Raw genomic sequence first — 20,798 nt, forward strand, 5'->3', positions numbered from 1 at the left:
AGTAGAGCACCGGCCCTGGAATCAGGAGGACCTGAGTTCAAGTCCGGCCTCAAACACTTGACACATGTACTAGGACTAACTCAAATGGAAAAAGAGCTCCAAAAAGCCAATGAGGAGAAGAATGCCTTGAAAGGCAAAATTAACTAAATGGAAAAGGAGGTCCAAAAGACCACTGAAGAAAATACTACCTTAAAAATTAGACTGGAGCAAATCGAAGCTAGTGACTTTATGAGAAATCAAGATAGTACAAAACAGAACCAAAGGAATGAAAAAATGGAAGACAATGTGAAATATCTCACTGGAAAAACCTGAAAAATAGATCTGGGAGAGATAATTTAAAAATTATTGGACTACCTGAAAGCCATGATCAAAAAAAGGAGCCTAGATATCATCTTTCAAGAAATTATCAAGGAGAACTGCCCTGATATTCTAGAGCTAGAGGGTAAAATAGAAATTGAAAGAATCCATCAATCATCTCCTGAAAAAGATCCTAAAAGGAAAACTCCTAGGAATATCTTTGCCAAATTCCAGAGCTCCCAGATCAAGGAGAAAATACTGCAAGGAGCCAGGAAGAAAATATTTGAGTACTGTGGAAACACAATCAGGATAACACAAGATCTGTCAGCTTCTACTTTAAGGGATAAAATTGTTTGCAATATGATATTCTAGAGGTCAGTGGAGCTAGGATTAAAACCAAGAATCAGCTACCCAGCAAAACTGAGTGTATATAAATATATATATATATATATATATATATATATATGCCATATATATATATGCCATATATATAAATATATATGTATATGTATTTATATGTATATACATACATACATACATATATATGTATGTATGTATATAGACAGAGGGCACATGGTGAGTTGAATATGAAGGGGTGATACCTAAAAAAATAAAATCAAATTAAGGGATGAGAGAGGAATATATTGAGAGAGGGAGAAAGGAAGAGATAGAATGGGATAAATTATCTCGCATAAAAGTGGCAAGAAAAAGCAGTTTTGTAGGAAGAGTAGAGGGGGCAGATGAGGGGGCAGATGAGGGGGAATGATTGAATCTTGCTGTCATCAGATTTGACCTGAAGAGGGAATAACATAGACACTCAATTGGGTATCTTACCCCACAGGAAAGAAGGAGGAAGGAGATAAAAAGGGGGGATGATAGAAGGAGGTAATCAACAGCAAACACTTTTGAAAATGGACAGGGTCAAGAGAGAAAATTGATTAAAGGGGGATAGGATAGGAAGGAGAAAAATGTAGTTACTCTTTCACATGAGTATTGTGGAAGGGTTTCGCATAATGATACACACTTGGCCTATGTTGAATTGCTTGCCTTCTTAGGGAGGGTGGGTGGGGAGGGAAGAGGGGAAAGAGTTTGAAACTCAAAGTTTTAAAAGCAGATGTTCAAAAAAAAGTTTTTGCATGCAACTAGGAAATAAGATATACAGACAATGGGGCACAGAAATATATCGTGTCCTACAAGAAAGTAAGGAAAAGGGGATGGGGGGGGGAGGGGGTGACAGAAGGGAGCGCTGACTGGGCAATGAAGCAATCAGAATATATGTCATCTTCGAGTGTGGGGGAGGGTAGAAATTGGGAGAAAATTTGTAGTTCAAACTCTTTTGAAAATCAATGCTGAAAAAATAATAAATAAATAAATAATAATTTAAAAAAATTGAAATTGGTAAGTATCATGTGGACTATAAATGGTAGCTGCATTTCTGAAATAACAGTGGCTTATAGCAGTGTCTATGTTCAGAGCTAAAGGATGTGCCAACGATTAGTCAGATACGTTGAGGAAAAGTTGTTTTACAACACTACAAGTACACGTCATAGTCCAGTAGAGAACTAAAACTAAGAAGTACAAAACTATGAAAAAAATTAAGAAAAAATTTTCTAGTAAGAGTCTACTCTCCCCGGGGACATTATATTGTATGAGGGCAATGGATTCCTGATTTGGAAGGAATGTTTTTGTGTATAAAGTTTTGGATATACACACACATACATATATGCATATATATGAATGTATATAAATACATGCACATGTATACAATAAATATATCTATATATATATATACACATACATATATAGATATATGTGTTTGTGTATATATGTATGCGCATGTGAGAGTGATATATGTGTGTGAATGTATATATGTATGTGTATACATGTATATTTGTGTGTTTATGTATATGTGTGTGAGTATGATATCTATACACACATATACACACATTCATAAACATACACACACACACATATATATATATATATATGTATTTCCCTGAAAGCTATTTGATTAACAATTAAAATCTGGATGATTTTAACAAGAAACACACCAGTGGGGACCCCTGCCCAAAAGTCTTAGAAACTCAACCTTTAAAGCTTATTTGTAAAACATAAAAAGGATTAATAGTGGTCTATTTGAGAGATTATCTGCCAATTTAAATGATAACAGTTGGAAAAGAAGCTTCATCATAGAGTCATTACGTGTGATGAGTTCCCTTTGATTAGGGGAAGAATGTTGCGTAATGAATAAAAATTGACTTTCAACAATTATTTAAAATGATGTATTTGAGGAAGCTGAGAAAATGATATCTGGACTATAACTTCCTATTATCTGGTAAAGAAAGATGAAGAAACAACTTGGTTTTGGTTTTTGTGAAGTGGTTCAATATCAAGTTAAAGAGAAATATTGCTAAACCATTATATTATTGTAAATTCCTGCTATCATGGCATGGAAGATACAAAGCTGATTCTAGAAGGCCTATATTCAAATCCTGCATCTGAATCATGAGATTCTTCTCAGCTAATCTCCTAGTGAAAAGAGAAAACTCTCTAAGATTCTGAGATGTGGGGGCACCTAGATGGTGCAGTGAGGAGAGCACCAGCCCTGAAGTCAGGAGGACCTGAGTTCAAATATAGCCTCAGACACTTGACATACTTACTAGCTGTGTGACCTTGCACAAGTCTCTTATCCCCAATTGCCTTGCCTTCTGCCCTCCAAAAAAAGATTCTGAGATGCATATATGAATTGTTATATAGAGTTTCTTCTTTAAGACATTGCTATGTCAATGAAATCACATAACCACTTACAATAGTTTAGCTTTTCTCTCCATGAATTGGAGAATGGGGGTATGAGAAGGGAACATAAAGACTATCTAATGTCCAGACTATGAATTGGGCCTGGAATTAAATAGGCAGAGGAGAACTGACTTGACCGTATTTGGGAAATGGCAAAATTCCATTATTGATTCCCAGAATTCTCCCTGAAACAAAAGGCCATCTATTTAATACTGATATTCTGCTCACATTGTTGTGTGACTGTGAGACACGGAACACTACAATTCCAAAATAAATGAAATTGAAGGCAAGCCATCAAGTTCTGGACCCTAGAAAGAATATGATACTTTTCTGTATTGATCAGAGTTGTTATAAAAAACATTTTTTTATCCCCAAAGCCAAACACAGAGGAGAAATTCAAAACAAACATTTAATACTCTTACTGTTGATTGTGGTGGAAGGGTGAGGATGAAAAGCCAAAAGCATCAGTGGAGAGGATTGGAGAAGTAGTTATTGGCTCTGAATTGTCTGCAATACATTTCAAACAAAGAATAATGATGGAGGAAAAAAAAAAGCAAAGAAATGTAATGAAAAACAAGATGAACCAGTCATGTGGGAAGAGTGAGGAGTAAATGGGGGTGGAGACAAGGTGGAGACCTGAAAACAGCCTCTTACAGGAGGTCTCTCACAAATTCTGCCACATACTTCTAAAAAAGTGAATATGAGCAGATTTGAGAGAGTTAGAAGCCAGTAGTAGACTGAGTGTGGCAAATTTCCAAGTCAGGAGAGTTCTCAGGGTTGACAGGAAAGATCTCTAGGCTGGGAGAGTGCCCAGCATGCACAGCTGCACCAGACCACAGAAAAACTGAAGCAGCTGCAAAAATCAGCCAGCGATCCAGGCTGGGAGAATGCTGGGTGGTGAAGCTGGTGGTGATCCTCAGGCCTCCCAGCCCAGAACAGGAGCCTGTTGGAGCTACAGGAGGAAGCAGCACAGCATCTGAGGCCATGAGAACAACTGTTCCAGAGACTTGAAACCAGCAGTCTAAAGGTTTGAAACATGCCTTCTCGAACTTACAGGACAGCTAAAACGGCTCTCATCCCTACCTCCCTCCTTAACCCATATAATACGTACTCCTTTGGGAGAAACTTTGAAATAGAAGAGCCAGAAGTGGTGCTTTAGTAACTGTTTAGCTTGAGAATTTGGGCAGAGGGCTCTTATCACGGTGGCGGAAGGAGACTAGTGTGGGAAGAGGGGTGTCCCAGCAGGCTCCACCTCAGCAGAATGCTGGGAGTTCCCAAGCCTCAGGAGGGCAGAACCAGCAATCCTCAACACTAGGACCTCTGATGTGCCTTTGCACAGCCAGGGGAAGTGGTAGAATTCAGACATCAGCACAGAAAAGTCTGTAGAACTGCACTAAGGGAAGAGGAGATCTTCAGCAGCCAAACCACCCCTCCCACACACCTCAGGAAACCAGAGGCCATAGCACACAAAGCAAATAACTATGACCTCAATTTCCAGAACAAGAAGTCTGGGACAGAGCCCCTGAACCCCAGAAGCAAGAATATATTTTAAACCCAGGAAAAAGTTAACCAACATGAAGAAGAACTCTAGGAAACCAAAGTACATTGATTTTTTTTTTTTTATGGAGACAAGGAATATTGAAATACCAATTCAGAAGAGGACAGCACAGACATTATACCCCATCTGAAACCTCAAAAGATAATGTGGACTGGTCACAAGCCCAAAAAGTATACCTGGAAAAGCTCAAGGAGGATTCAAAAAATCAAATTAGAGAGGTAAAAGAAAAAAAAAACAGGAAAAAGTTCACTGATGAAAACAAAACTTTAAAGAGTAAAATTCGTGAAAGGGCTAAGGAAATTCAGAATCTAGTTAGAGAAAATGATGCCATGAAAAGTTAAATAAACCAAATGGAAAAGAAGCCCCAGAAGCAAAATGAAGACAATAATTCATTAAAAATTAGAATTGAGCAAGTAGAAGCTAAGGCCTCTATGAGGCATCAAGAGGCAGTCAAACAAAATCAAAAGAATAAAAAAAATAGAAGAAAATGTGAATATCTAATTAGAAAAAGAATTGACCTGAAAAATAGATCCAGGAGAGATAATCTAAGAATTATTGGTCTACAGGAAAGCCATGATGAAAAAAAGAGCCTGGAGAGTGTCTTCCAAGAAATTACTAAAGATACCTGCCCTGAGGTCCTATAACCAGAGGGCAAAATAGTCATTGAAAGCATCCACAGATCACCACCTGAAAGAGATCCCAAATTGAAAACTCCAAGAAATATTATAGCCAAATTCCAGAATTATCAGATCAAGGAGAAAAAAACTGCAGGCAGTGAGAAAGGAACAATTCAAATATTGTGGAACTACAGTCAGGATGATGCAGGATCTTTCAGCTTCTACATTAAATGACAGAAAAAAAATGGAATATGATAGTGTGAAAGGCAAAGGAGATTGGACTACAACCAAGGATCAACTACCCAGCAAAATTGAGCATATTTTTTTTCAAGCAAGCAGATTGACATTCAATGAAGTAAGAGAATTCCAGACCTTCCTTGGAAAATTTGATCTTCAAATACAAAACTCAAGAGAGATGTAAAAAGCTAAAAAGACAGGGGGGTAACCTTGTTAATCAATAAGGGCAAACTGTTTATAACCATATATAGGATTATATTGTTTTTACGTATTTTATATATGTATATATATATGTATATATATATATATATATATATATATACATACATATATCAATCGTGAGAATAGTACAGTTATTATGACAATTGAAAGGGATATACATAGACTGTGGATGTCAGTATAAAATAACTGATATAATGATAAAAACATAATTAAGGAATGTAAAGTGATGGATTTGGGAGAAGAAGCAAGGATATAGTAGAAAAGGGTAAATTACATCACAAGCAGAGGCACAAAAATATAGCATAGTAGAGGGAAAGAAGGGAGGGAGAAGAACTACATTTGAGCTTTACTCTCATCTAATTTGTTTCAAGAAGGGAATAACATAAACTGAGAAGTACAGAAATCAAACTTGTGCTACAGGCAGCAGGAGGGGTAAGAGGAAAGAAGTGGGGCAGATCAGAAGGAAGGGAAGAAGTAACAAAGGGAAAAGTGTAAGATAAGGAGGGAAATCAATAGAAAGGGTAAACTGAGGAAGGCGGCAGTCAAAAGCAAAACTCTCATGAGGAGTGGAAGGGAGAGGAGAAAAACAAAAGCATAAGCAGGGAGGGAAGTAAGATGAAGAAAAAGAAACAGATAGTAATCATATCTGTGAATGTGAATGGGATGAACTCTCCCATAAAATGGAAGCAGATAGCAGAATGGATTAAAAACCATAATCCTATAATATGTTGTTTACAAGAAACACATTTGAAACAGGGGGCTACGCACAAGGTAAAGGTAAAAGGCTGGAGTAAAATATATTGTGCTTCAGCTAAAATTAAAAAAAAAAAAACAGAGGTTGCAATCCTAATCTCAGACAAAGCAAAAGCAAAGTAGATCTAATTAAAAGAGATAAGGAAAGACACCATATCCTGCTGAAAGGCACCATAGATAATGAAGCAATATCTTAACATATAGGCACCAAGTGGTACAGTATGTAAATTCTTAGAGGAGAAGTTAAGGGAATTAAAGGAAGAGATAGACAGCAAAACAATACTTGTGGGGGATCTCATACTCCCCCTCTCTGAACTTGATAAATATAACCTCAGAATAAATAAGAAAAAAGTTAAGGAGGTGAATAAAATTTTAGAAAAGGCAGATATGATAGACCTCTGGAGAAAACTATATGTGGATAGAAAGGAATATACTTTTTTCTCAGCAGTACATGGCACACACTCAAAAATTGACTGTGTAGTAGGGTATAAAAACCTTACAATCCAATGCAGAAAGGCAGAAATAGTAATGCATTCTTTTCAGATCATAATGCAATAAAATTATTTGTAATAAATGCCCATGGAAAGAAAAATTAAAAATTAATTGGAGACTAAATAATCTGATACTAACTGATGAGTAGACCCAAGAAGAAATCATAGAAACAATTAATAACATCATTCAAGAGAATGACAATAATGAGACAACATACCAAATTTTATGGGATGCAGCAAAAGCTGTTTTTAGGAGAAGTCATATACCTCTAAGCTTATACATGAATAAAATAGATAAAAAGGAGATCAACGAATTGGGCATGCAACTGAAAAATCTCAAAAATAAAAAAAATATAAAAAAACCCCAGTTAATTACCAAATTAGAAATACTGAAAACCAAGGAGAGATTAATAAAATTGAAATCAAGAAAACTATTGAACTAAAAAATAAAATTAGGAGCTTGTTTTATGAAAAAAACCCACAATAACATTGATAAAACTTTGATCAATTTGATTTAAAAAAAGAAAGACAAAAACCAAGTTACCAGTATCAAAAATGAAAAGGTTGAATTCACCTCTGATGAAGAGGAAATTAAAACAATAATTAGAAATCACAATCTTAGCGAAATTAATGAATATTTACGAAAATAAAAATTACCCAGGTTAACAGAAAAGGAAGTAAAATACCAAAATAACCCCATCTCAGAAAAAAGGAATTGATCAAAACCATCAATGTACTCCCTAGTAAAAATATCTCCAGGGCCTGATGGTTTTACACATGAATTCTATCAAACATTTAACAAACAATTAATTCTGATACTTTATAGAATATTTCAGAAAACAGGAGGAGTCCTACCAAATTCTTTTTATGACACAAATATGGTACTAATACCCAAACCAGGAAGAGTCAAAACAAAGAAAAAAACTATAGACCAATTGCTCTAATGAATATTGACACAAAAATTGTAAATAAAATATTAGCAAAAATATTGCAGGAAGTTATCACAAGAATAATACACTATGACCAGGTAGGATTTATTCCAGGGATGCAAGGCTAGTTCAATATTAGGAAAACTATTAGCATAATTAATCATATCAACAACAAAACTAGCAGAACCCAGATGATTATCTCAATAGATGTAGAAAAAGCTTTTGACAAAATACAACACCCATTCCTATTAAAAAATACATAGCATAGGAGCAAATGGTGTCTTCCTTAAAATTATAAACAGCATCTACCTAAAACCATCAGCAAATATAATATGTAATGGAGATAAGCTAGATCCATTACTAGGAAGATCAGGGTGAAACGCGGATGTCCATTATCACCCCTATTGTTCAATTTGGTACTAGAAATGTTAGATTTAGCAAGAAGAGAAGAAAAAGAAATTGAAGGAATTAGAATAGGCAAAGAAGAAACCAAGTTATAACTCTTTGCAGATAATTTGATTATTTACTTAGAGAATCCTAGAGAATCAAGTAAAAAACAACTTAAAATAATTTTAAAAAGTTAGCAAACTTGCAGAATATAAAATAAACCCACATAAATCCTTGGCATTCCTATATACTACTAACAAAGCCCAACAGCAAGAAATAGAAAGAGAAGTTCCATTTTAAGTTGCTGTAGACATTATAAAAAATTTGGGAATCTACCTCCCAAGACAAACCCAGGGCCTATATGAACACAGTTATGAAGCACTTTTCACACAAATAATGTCAAAACTAAACACATAGAAAAACATCACTTGCTCATGGTAAGGCTGAACTAATATTATAAAAATTATAATTTTACCTAAATTAATTTACTTATTCAGTGTTATACCAATTGAACTACCAAAATTATTTTACAGAGCTGGATAAAATAAAAACAAAATTCATCTGGAAGAACAAGAGGTCTAGAATATCTAGAGTATTAATGAAAAGAAATGCTAGGGAAGGTGGCCTAACCATACCAGATATTAAACTTTGCTATAAAGCAGCAGTCATCAAAACTATTTGCACTGGCTAAGAAACAGAGTGGTAGATCGGTGGAATAGTTTAAACACATTTGTTGCAGTAGTCAATGGCTATAGCAATGTAATCTTTGATAAACCCAAATACTCCAGCTTCTGGCCTGATAACACACTGTTTTCCAAAAATTGCTGGGAAAATTGGAAAATGGTATGGCAGAAAATGGGCATAGACCAATATCTTAGACCGTATGCCAAAATAAAGTCAAAATGGGCTCATGATTTAGGAATAAAGGCTGATACTATAAGCAATTTGGGAGAGTAAGGAGTAACTTACCTGTCAGATTTATGGGAAAGGGAAGAATTCATGACCCAACAAGAGATAGTGAGAATTAAAAAATACAAAATGGATAATTTTGTTTATGTTAAATTGAAAAGTTTTTGTATAAACAAAGCCAATGAAGCAAAGACTAGGGTGCAAGCAGAAAACTGGGAGAAAATCTTTACAGTTAGTGTCTCTGATAAGGGCCTCAAATCTAAAATATATAGGGAACTGAGCCAAATTCATAGGAATGAAAGTCATTCCCCAGTTGAGAAATGGTCAAAGGATATGAGCAGGCAGCTTTCAGAGGAAGACATTAATGATATCTATAGGAATATGAAAAAAATGCTCTAAATCACTATTGATCAAAGAATTGGAAATCAAAACAACTCTTATGTACCACATCAGTCTTGTCACATTGGCTAACATGACAAAACAGGAAAATGACAAATGTTGGAGAGGATGTGGAAAAACTGGAATATTGTTACATTGTTGGAGGAGTTGTGAACAAATCCAGTCCTTCTGGAGAGCAATATGGAACTATGCCCAAAGGACTATAAATATATGCACATCCTTTGACACAGCAATACCACTTCGAGGGCTGTATCCCAAAGAGATCGCTTGAGGTGGAAAGGGACATGTATGTACAAACATATTTATAGCAGCTCTTTTTGTGGTAGCAAAGAATTGGAAATAAAGGGGATGCACATCAACTTGGTAATGGCCGAACAAGTTGTGGTATATGAATATAATGGAATATTATTGTGCTATAAGCTATAGGGAAGAAATAGAATTCATAATAACATGGTAAGAAGTACACAATATGATTTTGAGTGAGCAGAGCAGAACCAGAACATTCTACACAGCCACAGACATTGATTCTGTGATGACTAAATTTGATATACTTGGTTCTTCTCAGCAATACAAGGTTAAAAGACAACCCCAAAGGTCTCATAATGGAAAGAGCTATCTACCTGAAGATAACAAACTATGGAGTATGAATGAGGATTGAAGGAAACTATCTGCTCTCTCTTTTATTTTTCTATATCTTTTTTTGGTTTTGCTTCTTCTTTCTCATGACTCACTCCATTGATCATGGTTCTTCTTTATGACTTGATTATTGTATAAATGTTTAATGCAAAGGTATATGTAGAACATATATCGGATGCCATGCCATCTTGGGTGAGGGGAAGGGGAGGAAGGGGAAGAAAATGTGGAACTAAAAACCTGTGGACCTGCACGTTGCAAACTAAACATTAAAAAATAAATATTAAAAAAGAGTGAGGAATATAATTCATGGAGAGTACAAATGATCCACTGGTATCCTCTGGACATTGAGACAAAGGGACTAAGTATGCCAGAATTTGTGACGGAATCCACATTGTGACACTGTGGAAATATCCTGAGATTTCATGAATGTGATTATTTCCCTTACTCTCACTAGGTCACATGTCAACCTTAATCTCGCTCCCTCTCCAACACCAAGGCCTTAGTACTCTATTTCAAGAGTTGATACAATAATAATAATTCATCACAGCTACCTCTCCTGTGGTATAGATGATCTTCAAAATTAGCTAGGGTGGTCCTTAGACTAAAACCATGTCAGAATGTATAAGTGAATAACCTCTATCCTTGCTATCTCCACTAGAATTAACCTTCTAATATCACTGTGTACAAGAGTACAATGTCACCAACAAACCGTGATGAAACATCTGAGTAAGACTTCAGTGGAAGAATGCATTTGTTGTTGTTTGGATTTTCCCATTAAAAAAGAAAGAAATTGCATTTGATGTTGTGTATAATGATGGATCTGTCATAAGCCACAACTTTTATTAGTCACACAATAGAAACAATAACTTCAAAATGCTGGTTTTCAAACTCTTTGAATGGGAAGAAACTTTTTTCTCTACATATACATTCTTATTAAACATAGTTTTACATTAGTCATGTTGTATAGAAGAACTGGAATGAATAGGAGGAACCATAAGAAAGAAAAACAAAACAAAACATAACAAAGAGAGAAACTGGTATGCTTTGATCTGCATTCAGACTCCATTTTTCTTTCGATGGATGTGAATGACATTTTCAGTCATGAGTCTTTTGGAGTTGTTTTAGGTCCGTATATTGCTGAGAAGAGCTAAGTCTATCAAAGTCAGTCAGTATACAATGTGGCTGTTACTGTGTACAGTGTTCTCCTGGTTCTGCTCAATTCACTAAGCATCAGTTCATATAAGTGTTTCCAGGTTTTTTTTTCTGAAGTCAGTCTGCCCATCATTTCTTATGGTTGAATTTGTTCCATTACGTTCATATATGACAGCTTGTTCAGCCATTGCCTAATTGACGGGCATCCCCTCATTTTCCAGGTCTTGGCCACCACAAAAACGTTGCTATAAATATGTTTGTACATGTGGGTCCTTTCCCAACTTTATTATCTCTTCGGAATACAGCTCTAGAAGTGGTATTGCTGGGTCAAATGGTATGCACATATTTATAGCCCATTGGGCATAGTTCCAAATTGTTCTCCAAAAGAAATTTTTTAATGAAAAAAAATTCAATTTGCCCAGATCTGCCCAAACACCCAGAATAGTAGATTAACTATCAGAGTTTTGACTGAACTATTGGGCTTATTCTTTTTTTTTTTTTGCTTTTTTTTGGCAGGGCAATTGGGGTTAAGTGACTTGCCCAAGGTCACACAGCTAGTACATGTGTCAAGTGTCTGAGGCTGGATTTGAACTCAGGTCCTCCTGACCCCAGGGCTGGTGCTCTACTCACTGCACCACTTAGCTGCCCCTATTGGGCTTATTCTTACCTGTAATCACTACTATTAGGGAGACAGAGGCCCTGGGGTTCTGAGTTGTAGTAGGATAAATCAGGTTTGCACACTAAGTACAGCATCAATATGACTATGGGGTAAAGCATTCCAGAGCCTGAGAGGTAAAACTACCCATGTCAGAAACAGAGCAACTGAATGTTCTCAGACTGAGCAGTAATGTGATCCAAGGGTGTCCACTGCCCTTCCAGCTTGGGTGAGATAGGGAAACATAGTGTCAAAAAAGCATCATGAAAATAAAAGATGAGAGAAAGTGGCTATGAATTCAATAACTTTTTTAAATGTATTTTTTTATTATTTTTACTTTACAACACAGTTCCAAAAGTTTTTGAGTTGCAAATTTTCTCCCTCTCCCTCTCTCCCCCACCTACCCTCCAAGATGGCATGTAATCTGATATAGGTTCTACATATACCTTCACATTAAACTTACTTTTACAATAGTCAAGTTTTAAAGAAGAATTGTAACCAATGGAATGAGAAAGAAGAAACAAAAACAAAAAAAAGAAAAAAAAGAGACAGCAAGTAGTTTGCCTCAATCTTCATTCAGACTCCATAGTTCTTTCTCTGGACATGCATAGCTTTTCCATCATAAGTCTTTTGAACTTGCATTGTTGAGAAGACCCAAGTCTATCAAAGTTAGTCATCACAGATACCATGTATCTGTAATTGTGTATAATGTTCTCCTCATTCTGCTCTCTTCACTCAAGATCTGTAGATGTAAGTCTTTCCAAGTAATTATGAAATTCATCTGCTCCTCATTTCTTATAGCACAATAGTATTCCATTACATTCATATACCAGTGTTTAGCCATTCCCCAGTTGATGGGCATCTCCTTGATTTCCAATTCTTTGCTACCACAAAAAGAGCTACTGTAAATATTTTTGTACATATGGATCCTTTTTCCCTCTTGTATGATTTCTTTGGGATACATCCTGAGAAGTGGTATGGATGGGTCAGAGGGTACGCACATTGTTATAGCCCTTTAAGCATAGTTCCAAATTGCTCTCCAGAATGGCCGGGAATTCAAAAACATGTTAAAATTAATTTGCATCTTATTACTCACTGTTGCATCTGCTTGTATTTAAAAAATCACAATGCATAATGGCAATAAACACATAAAATGCATTCATTCTACAAAACTATGTCAATATAAATATTGAAAGCAATCATATTAAAAATATACGACATATGTCTTAAATAGAGGACTGTTTGTATTCTGCCTTCCTCATTAAAATGTGAGTTCCTCGAAGTATGGACCATGCTGTTGTCTCTGTTTTATCTTCTTGGCCTTGAACAGTATGTTGAACATGAGTACCTCAATAATGTTTTTGATTAGTTATTTTTGTATTCTTATTGTTATAATACTAATGATAAAAATTCTGAGAAAATGATTAATTATTCAATATGTGCTAGACATTTTAGTAAGAACTGAAAAGTGGGAAGGAGGGAGAGAGAGGGCAGGAGAGAGACAGAAAGACAGAGACAGAGACAGAGATAGGTAGAGACAGAGAGAGACAGAGACAGAGAGAGACAGACAGAAAGGGAGAACAAAATATTGGTAGAGATAGGTAGAGTCAGAGGAAAGAGGTCCATAAAGATAGACAAAGAGACAGGTGAATAGAGAGAAGCTGAGAGAGAAAGAAAGATAAGGAAATTGTGACAGAAACAGAGGTAGAGACAAGTAAAAGAAAGAAAGATGGTAAATGGAGCCATACAGTAAGTTTTTGACATGAGCTTTCCAAGAAAGGTAGTGATAATTTAATTACTACATGTTCCCTGACCTATCAGTGGAATGAGTTTCTGGAGATGGTGGAGGGTTACACATGACATTATAGTATCAAGATGCCGTGCAAGCTACAGCATACCCTGGGTTGGGGTAGTTATGAAAAAGTCTCACCAAAATGGATACCTTCAAGATCCATCAAGCAGTCTAGGGGTCCATAGCCCACGGTTTAGTAGCTACTAATTGAATGAGGACCTCCAACTGATAACTAGGTTCCCTGTTCTATAACTGAGTTCAAGTTGGGGGAAGGAACATATTTTCAATCTGATCCTCTTCAATATAGAGCTTATTCACACCAGGCAAATAGTACTGAGAAGTCAAATAATACAAGTTTAATTGAACTATGCTAGCATAGCCTAATTTAGGGATAAAAAGCATAAAATTTTGGTCAATACCAAATGAATTTGTTTCTCTATTTGGAAGTTCTGTCCACTAATGTAGAACCTGATTTATTCTGTTGGTTTTTATCCTTACCTTCATACATGTTTGCCAGGGGTCTTGCACTCAATATTCAGAATATTGACATTCAGACAATCCGTTCATACAGAAGATATTCAGCAGTTGAGTGAATTCTGTTACTGGAATCAGGAAAACCTGAGTGCAAATATGGGTTTAGATACATTAATGCTGTAAGCTTGGGCAAGTAAATTACCCTTTGCTTGTCTCAGTTTCCCCATGGGGGAATAATAATAAATGAGGTTAATACCAGCACATTCTACTCAGCGTTGTTATGAGGATAAGATAAGAAGACTATATTTGTCAAGTACTTAGCCCAGTGTCTAGTATGTACGAGGTTATGTAAACCCACACATATATACACACGCATGCATATATGTAAATGTGTACATGTACATATACTGATATACATATATACACATACATATGTATGTGTGTATGTATGCATGTTTATTAGTATATATCTATAGAAATGATGATGAAGATAATGATGACATTCTGCTCTTTCTCAGATCTTCTCAAATACCTGCTCCAATACCTGGTCTGTCCACCTGCTATTACACAACCTGAGAGTGTGACAAGGATATATGTTCTTCCAATTATATTATATTAACATATTATATCATATTATATACAAGACAATTTTTAATCTTGCCCTTCATAATTATTTATTGTTGTGGGCAAACTTGTTCATGAGCATCTCCATGTTTTGATATTCTTTTTTAAATAAATTCCAGATAATAATTCTGGAAGCCATATAAATCAATGGACTCCCATTCCTGCCCTTATATGCATACTGCCTAAGGAACCTTACTTAGTATTATAGGGGAAAGAATAGGAAAAAAGGACACATAAAAGGAGTATTAAAACAATATGGCATATTAAGAAGGTATACTAAATATGAGGAAATTAGGGAACCTTAGGGAGTCATCAGGAGGTAGAGCATTTGTATGAAGATCAATGGATGGACTGATATTGCCATAGAACATAAATTACAAATTATAATGGGAAGATAAAAAGATGAGGAATTTCCAAATGTATGTATGTGAATGAGTGTGTGTGTGTGTACATATGTATATGAATATATGTATATATATAATTAAACACATACATATACACATATGTATGTATACATGTGTATATGTGTATATATACATATATACACATATGTATATATCACAAACATGGCAGAAGAGTACTGTAATTTTTTTTCTTTTTTTTTAAATATGTTTAATATATTTAGTTTTCAGCATTGATTTTCACAAGAGTTCGAATTACAAATTTTCTCCCCATTTCTACCCTCCTGCCCAGTCCAAGATGGCGTATATTCTAGTTGCACCATTTCTCAGTCAGCCCTCCCATCTGTCACCTCACTCCCCTCCAATCCTCTTTTCCCTTCTTCTCTTGTAAGGCAAGATAAATTTCTATGCCCCATTGCCTTTGTATCTTATTTCCTAGTTGCATGCAAAAATTTTTTCTTTGTTGTTGTTTTTGAACGTCCGTTTTTAAAACTTTGAGTTGCAAATTCTCTCCCCTCCTCCCTCCCTGCCCACCCTCCCTAAGAAGGCAAGCAATTCAACATAGGACAAATGCATATCATTATGTAAAACCCTTCCACTATACTCATGTTGTGAAAGATTAACTATGTTTTGCTCCTTCCTAACCTATCCCCCTTTATTGAATTTTCTCCCTTGACCATGTCCCTTTTCAAAAGTGTTTGTTTTTGATTGCCTCCTCCCCCCATCTGCCCTCCCTTCTATCGTTCCCACTTTTTTATCTTCTTCCTCCTTCTTTCCTGTGGGGTAAGATACCCAATTGAGTGTGCATGGTATTCCCTCCTCAGGTCAAATCCCATGAGAGCAAGATTTACTCATTCCTCCTCACCTGTCCCCTCTTCCCTTCCTAGATAACTGCTTTTTCTTGCCACTTTTATGTAAGATAATTTACCGCTTTCTATCTCTTCCTTTCTCCCTCTCTCATCATATTCCTCTCTTATCCCTTAATTTGATTTTATTTTCTTATCCCTTAATTTGATTTTATTTTTTTAGATATCATCCCTTCATATTCAACTCACCCTGTGCCCTCTGTGTGTGTGTATACATGCATACACACATACATACATATACACACACCTACATATATACATACATAGACACACACATATGTGTATATATATATGTATACACACACACACACACACACACATATATATATGCATATTCCCTTCAACTACTATGATATTGAGGTCTCATGAATCATACTGATCATCTTTCCATGTAGGAATGTAAACAAAACAGTTCAATTTTAGTAACTCCCTTATGATTTCTCTTTCTTGTTTACCTTTTCATGCTTCTCTTGATTCTTGTGCTTGAAAGTCAAATTTTCTATTCAGCTCTGGTCTTTTCACTGAGAAAGCTAAATGTCCTCTATTTTATTGAACATCCATATTTTGCCTTGGAGCATGATACTCAGTATTGCTGGGAAGGTGATTCTGGGTTTTAATCCTAGCTCCACTGACCTCCAGAATATTGTATTCCAAGCCCTTCGGTCCCTTAATGTGGAAGCTGCCAGATCCTGTGTTATCCTGATTGTTTTTCCACAATACTCAAATTGTTTCTTTCTGGCTGCTTGCAGTATTTTCTCCTTCACATGGGAGCTCTGGAATTTGGCAACATTGTTCCTAGGAGTTTTCTTTTTGGGATCTATTTGAGGAGGCAATCGATGGATTCTTTCAATTTCTATTTTACCCTCTGGCTCTACAATATCAGGGCAGTTCTCCTTGATAATTTTTGAAAGATAATATCTAGGCTCTTTTTTTTGATCATGGCTTTCAGGTAGTCCAACAATTTTTAAATTATCTCTCCTGGATCTATTATCTAGGTCAGTGATTTTTCCAATGAGATATTTCACATTGTCTTCCACTTTTCTATTCCTTTGGTTCTGTTTTATAATATCTTGATTTCTCATCAAGTCACTAACTTCCACTTGCTCCAATCTCATTTTTAAGGTAGTATTTTCTTCAGTGGTCTTTTGGACCTCCTTTTCCATTTGGCTAATTCTGCCTTTCAAGGCATTCTTCTCCTCATTGTCTTTTTGGAGCTCTTTTACCATTTGAGTTAGTCTATTTTTTAAAGTGTTGTTTTCTTCAATATTTTTTTCAGTATTTTTTTGGGTCTCCTTTAGCAAGTCATTGACTTGTTTTTCATGGTTTTCTCATATCTTTCTCATTTCTCTTCCCAATTTTTTCCTCTACTTCTCTAACTTGCTTTTCCAAATCATTTTTGAGCTCTTCCATGGCCTGAAACCAGTTCATGTTTTTCTTGGACGCTTTTGCTGTAGGCTCTTTGACTTTGTTGACTTCTTCAGGCTATATGTTTTGGTCTTCTTTGTCACCAAAGAAAGATTCCAAAGTCTGAGATGGAATCTGGGTGCCTTTTCACTGCCTCGCTATATTCCCAGCCAACTTACTTGACCCTTGAGTTTTTCATCTGGGTATGACTGCTTGTAGAGCAAAGAGTACTTTGTTCCAATCTTGAGGGGATGCACTGTTGATTTCAGAGCTATTTGTATACAGCCAGCTCTGCCACACCAGTACTCCTTCTTCCTCAAGAACCACCAACCCAGACCTGAAGTAAGTCTTAAGCAGGCTCTGCACTCCTGCTCTGATCTGCCACTTAATTCCTCCCACCACGTGGGCCTGGGGCCAGAAGTAACTGCAGCTGTAGTTCTGTAGCTGCACCTCCCCTGCTGCCCCTGGGCCAGTGGCCCAACCAGGAACTCTGTCCCCTGCAGCTTTTCCCACTAACCTTCTTTGTTGTATTTCGTGTTTGTGGGTTAAGAAGTCTGACAACAGCCACAGCTCACTGATTCAGGGCACTAGGGCCTGTTCCAGCCTGCTGCTGGTCTGGTTGGTCCTGCCACTGCCTATGCTGAGCTCCACTCCCCTCTGCTCTGTGCGTGATAGACCTCATCCAGCGACTATCCAGGCTGTTCTGGGCTAGATCCCTGCTTCCCTCTGCTATTTTGTGGATTCTGCAGTTCTAGAATTTTTTCAGAGCCATTTTTTATAGTTTTTTGGAGGGACCTGGCAGGGAGCTCACGCAAGTCTCTGCTTTTCAGCTGCCATCTTGGCTCTACCCCAGGAATCCCAGTACTGCAAATTTTTGAAGCAAAGTTGAATTTTAAATATTGGGACTTCTGCTAGAGCTGTATCTCTGTCATAGGTTAGCAATGAAGAAATCTATGACTTGTTTATGCATAGGTCTACAGAATGGCAAATGCTATTTCTTTGAAATAATGAAAGCGCGCAGAATATTTAACTCTAGGTAAAATAGCTTTAAACTCCTGTACATTGGTTGGGGGCCTGAGGGGGTGCCAGAGATAGAGAAACTATTTAAAAAAGATTCTCTTAGGAGCATCTAGAATGATAAATAATATTCAAAATAGTTTATTCCAAAATTCATCACATCAAATTAACATTATTCTTATTCTTTTTCAGTCAGAATTACTAAATTGGAAGATCAAGAGAATGCTATAGGTATGGTTTCTTTACTTGAATTGTAGTACAAGATTTGATATTATATTCTACTTTCATAAACAAGATAGAGAGATGTATGCTATACAATCATACTTAGGTGGACTCAGCAATGGTTAAATGTTTGGATTAAGAATATAGTTAATGAATAAACGTTAACTTATAAGTAAGTTGATAGTATATTTCCCTAGGGTTCTTTATTTGTTTTAGAATTGGTAAAATATTTTGAATGAATTTCATGAAAATAAGGAAGACACAGATGTCAAGAATTTGGTAGAGGTAGTTAACACTGTACAACAAAGAAAGAATTTAAAAAAAAATTTACAGGAGACTAGATAGACTTCTTAAATTTTACATATATAAATATAAAATTCAGTAACTAGGCTATAAATATATTGACTTAAAAAGTAAATGAATAGATAATCCTTACTAATTTAGAAAAAAAATTCATTAGTTTAATGATTTTAAGTTCAGTTGAACTCAAGAATCTGGCATTTTATGTATGAAAAGTTAATGTTCTTAGGCAATATCAAGCAATATGTAATGTAAGTTCATGGCATGTTGTCATGTCATTCAATTCTGGGTCCTTGTGTCTATGTCTGGAGTATAATATGCAGTTCAGTTTGTCTCATTCTAAATCATTATTCCTATGACTGGTCATATTCATAAAATGGTAACCAAGAAGACTGCAGGATTAGAGATCATGTGAAGATCAATTGTAAGAGCTGTGGAGAAGGGAAGACATAGCAAGAAGGTGTAGGGGATTTGAAGAATATTTTCAAGTATTTAAAGGTTCATCACATGAAAAAAAGTGATTTCACTTATTCTTTTTAACCTCAGAAGGCATAACTAGGAGCAACAAGAGAAAGGCTCAGAGAGACTGATTTTGCTTTTATTACGTAAGGGATAAATTATTGCTAAAATTTACTTCCCTCTTTGGAGTTCTTAAAGCAAAGGGTAGATGATCAACAGTCAGTTATTGTAAAGAAAGAATTATCAGCCAATGGATCCTAACAATGTAACTTTGGCATGAAGTAATTGACTTTTCACGAAAGGGCTAACTTCCCTAGATATCTTAGTAAATGAAATAAAGGAACAGCATGTATTAAGGAAAAATAATGAATAGTAAAACATTTACTTACCTGAGGTGACCCTCTTCTCTCCAATACCCTGGAAATCCCCAGTCTTGAGTCCTATTACTTACTTTGGCTTCAGCTGTCCATTTGTTCTCAAAACTTTCATCCTTAAAGAGTCCATCACAAATCAGGCTTATTTGAATCAGCAGTAAGCCATGGCAAAGCACATATCCCAATAACTTGGAATTCTCCTCCAGTTTAGGCTCATAACTGTTCATTTGAAGCAATGTCATAACTATATCTTGTGATCATATCTTCTCTCAGACTCCATCTCAAAGCGCACCTCACTCAATGCCCTTGATGAAGACAGGGTCAATTACAAAGAGAAGGATATTACATTTTTTTTTTAAATTTCACCACAATGAGCCTCCTAACATTCTGCTCTGTAGATACTCAAAGTGCTATTCATCCCATGTTGCAAATGAGGAAACTGAGGCCCAGAAAAAAAACACAGAATTTTACTATGGTCAGAGTGTTACAGTTGCTGATTAAATTTAGTTAATTCTTATCTTAGGTTTATCTCATCATTCCCTATACTATGTTGTCTGCCATGTGTTATCCATCATTTCTTAAAATGATTGTAACACCAAAGAGGCACAAAAAGAAAAAAAATAACCTTCAAATTTAAAAAAAAATGATTTTAATGTTGATAATGACTACAATAGCAATTATGAATATAATGGTAATAATGATACCTGAAATTTATATTGTGTTTTACATATAGGTCATATTGCATGATAAATGACTAACATTATATCATCTCTGAAGATCATTAAACTTTTGTGTTTGTTTGGTTTTTGGCAGTGCAATTGGGGTTA

General features: G+C 35.8%; 1 pseudogene; it reads right to left on the minus strand.

Moving 5' to 3' along the window:
• Window positions 1–20,213, minus strand: part of LOC118842852 — an 81,054-nt pseudogene extending 60,841 nt beyond the window's left edge.
• Between the last annotated feature and the right edge of the window lie 585 nt (window positions 20,214–20,798).

Source organism: Trichosurus vulpecula, chromosome 3 (genome assembly GCF_011100635.1).
Source record: "Trichosurus vulpecula isolate mTriVul1 chromosome 3, mTriVul1.pri, whole genome shotgun sequence".
NCBI classification, from domain to species: Eukaryota; Metazoa; Chordata; class Mammalia; order Diprotodontia; family Phalangeridae; genus Trichosurus; species Trichosurus vulpecula.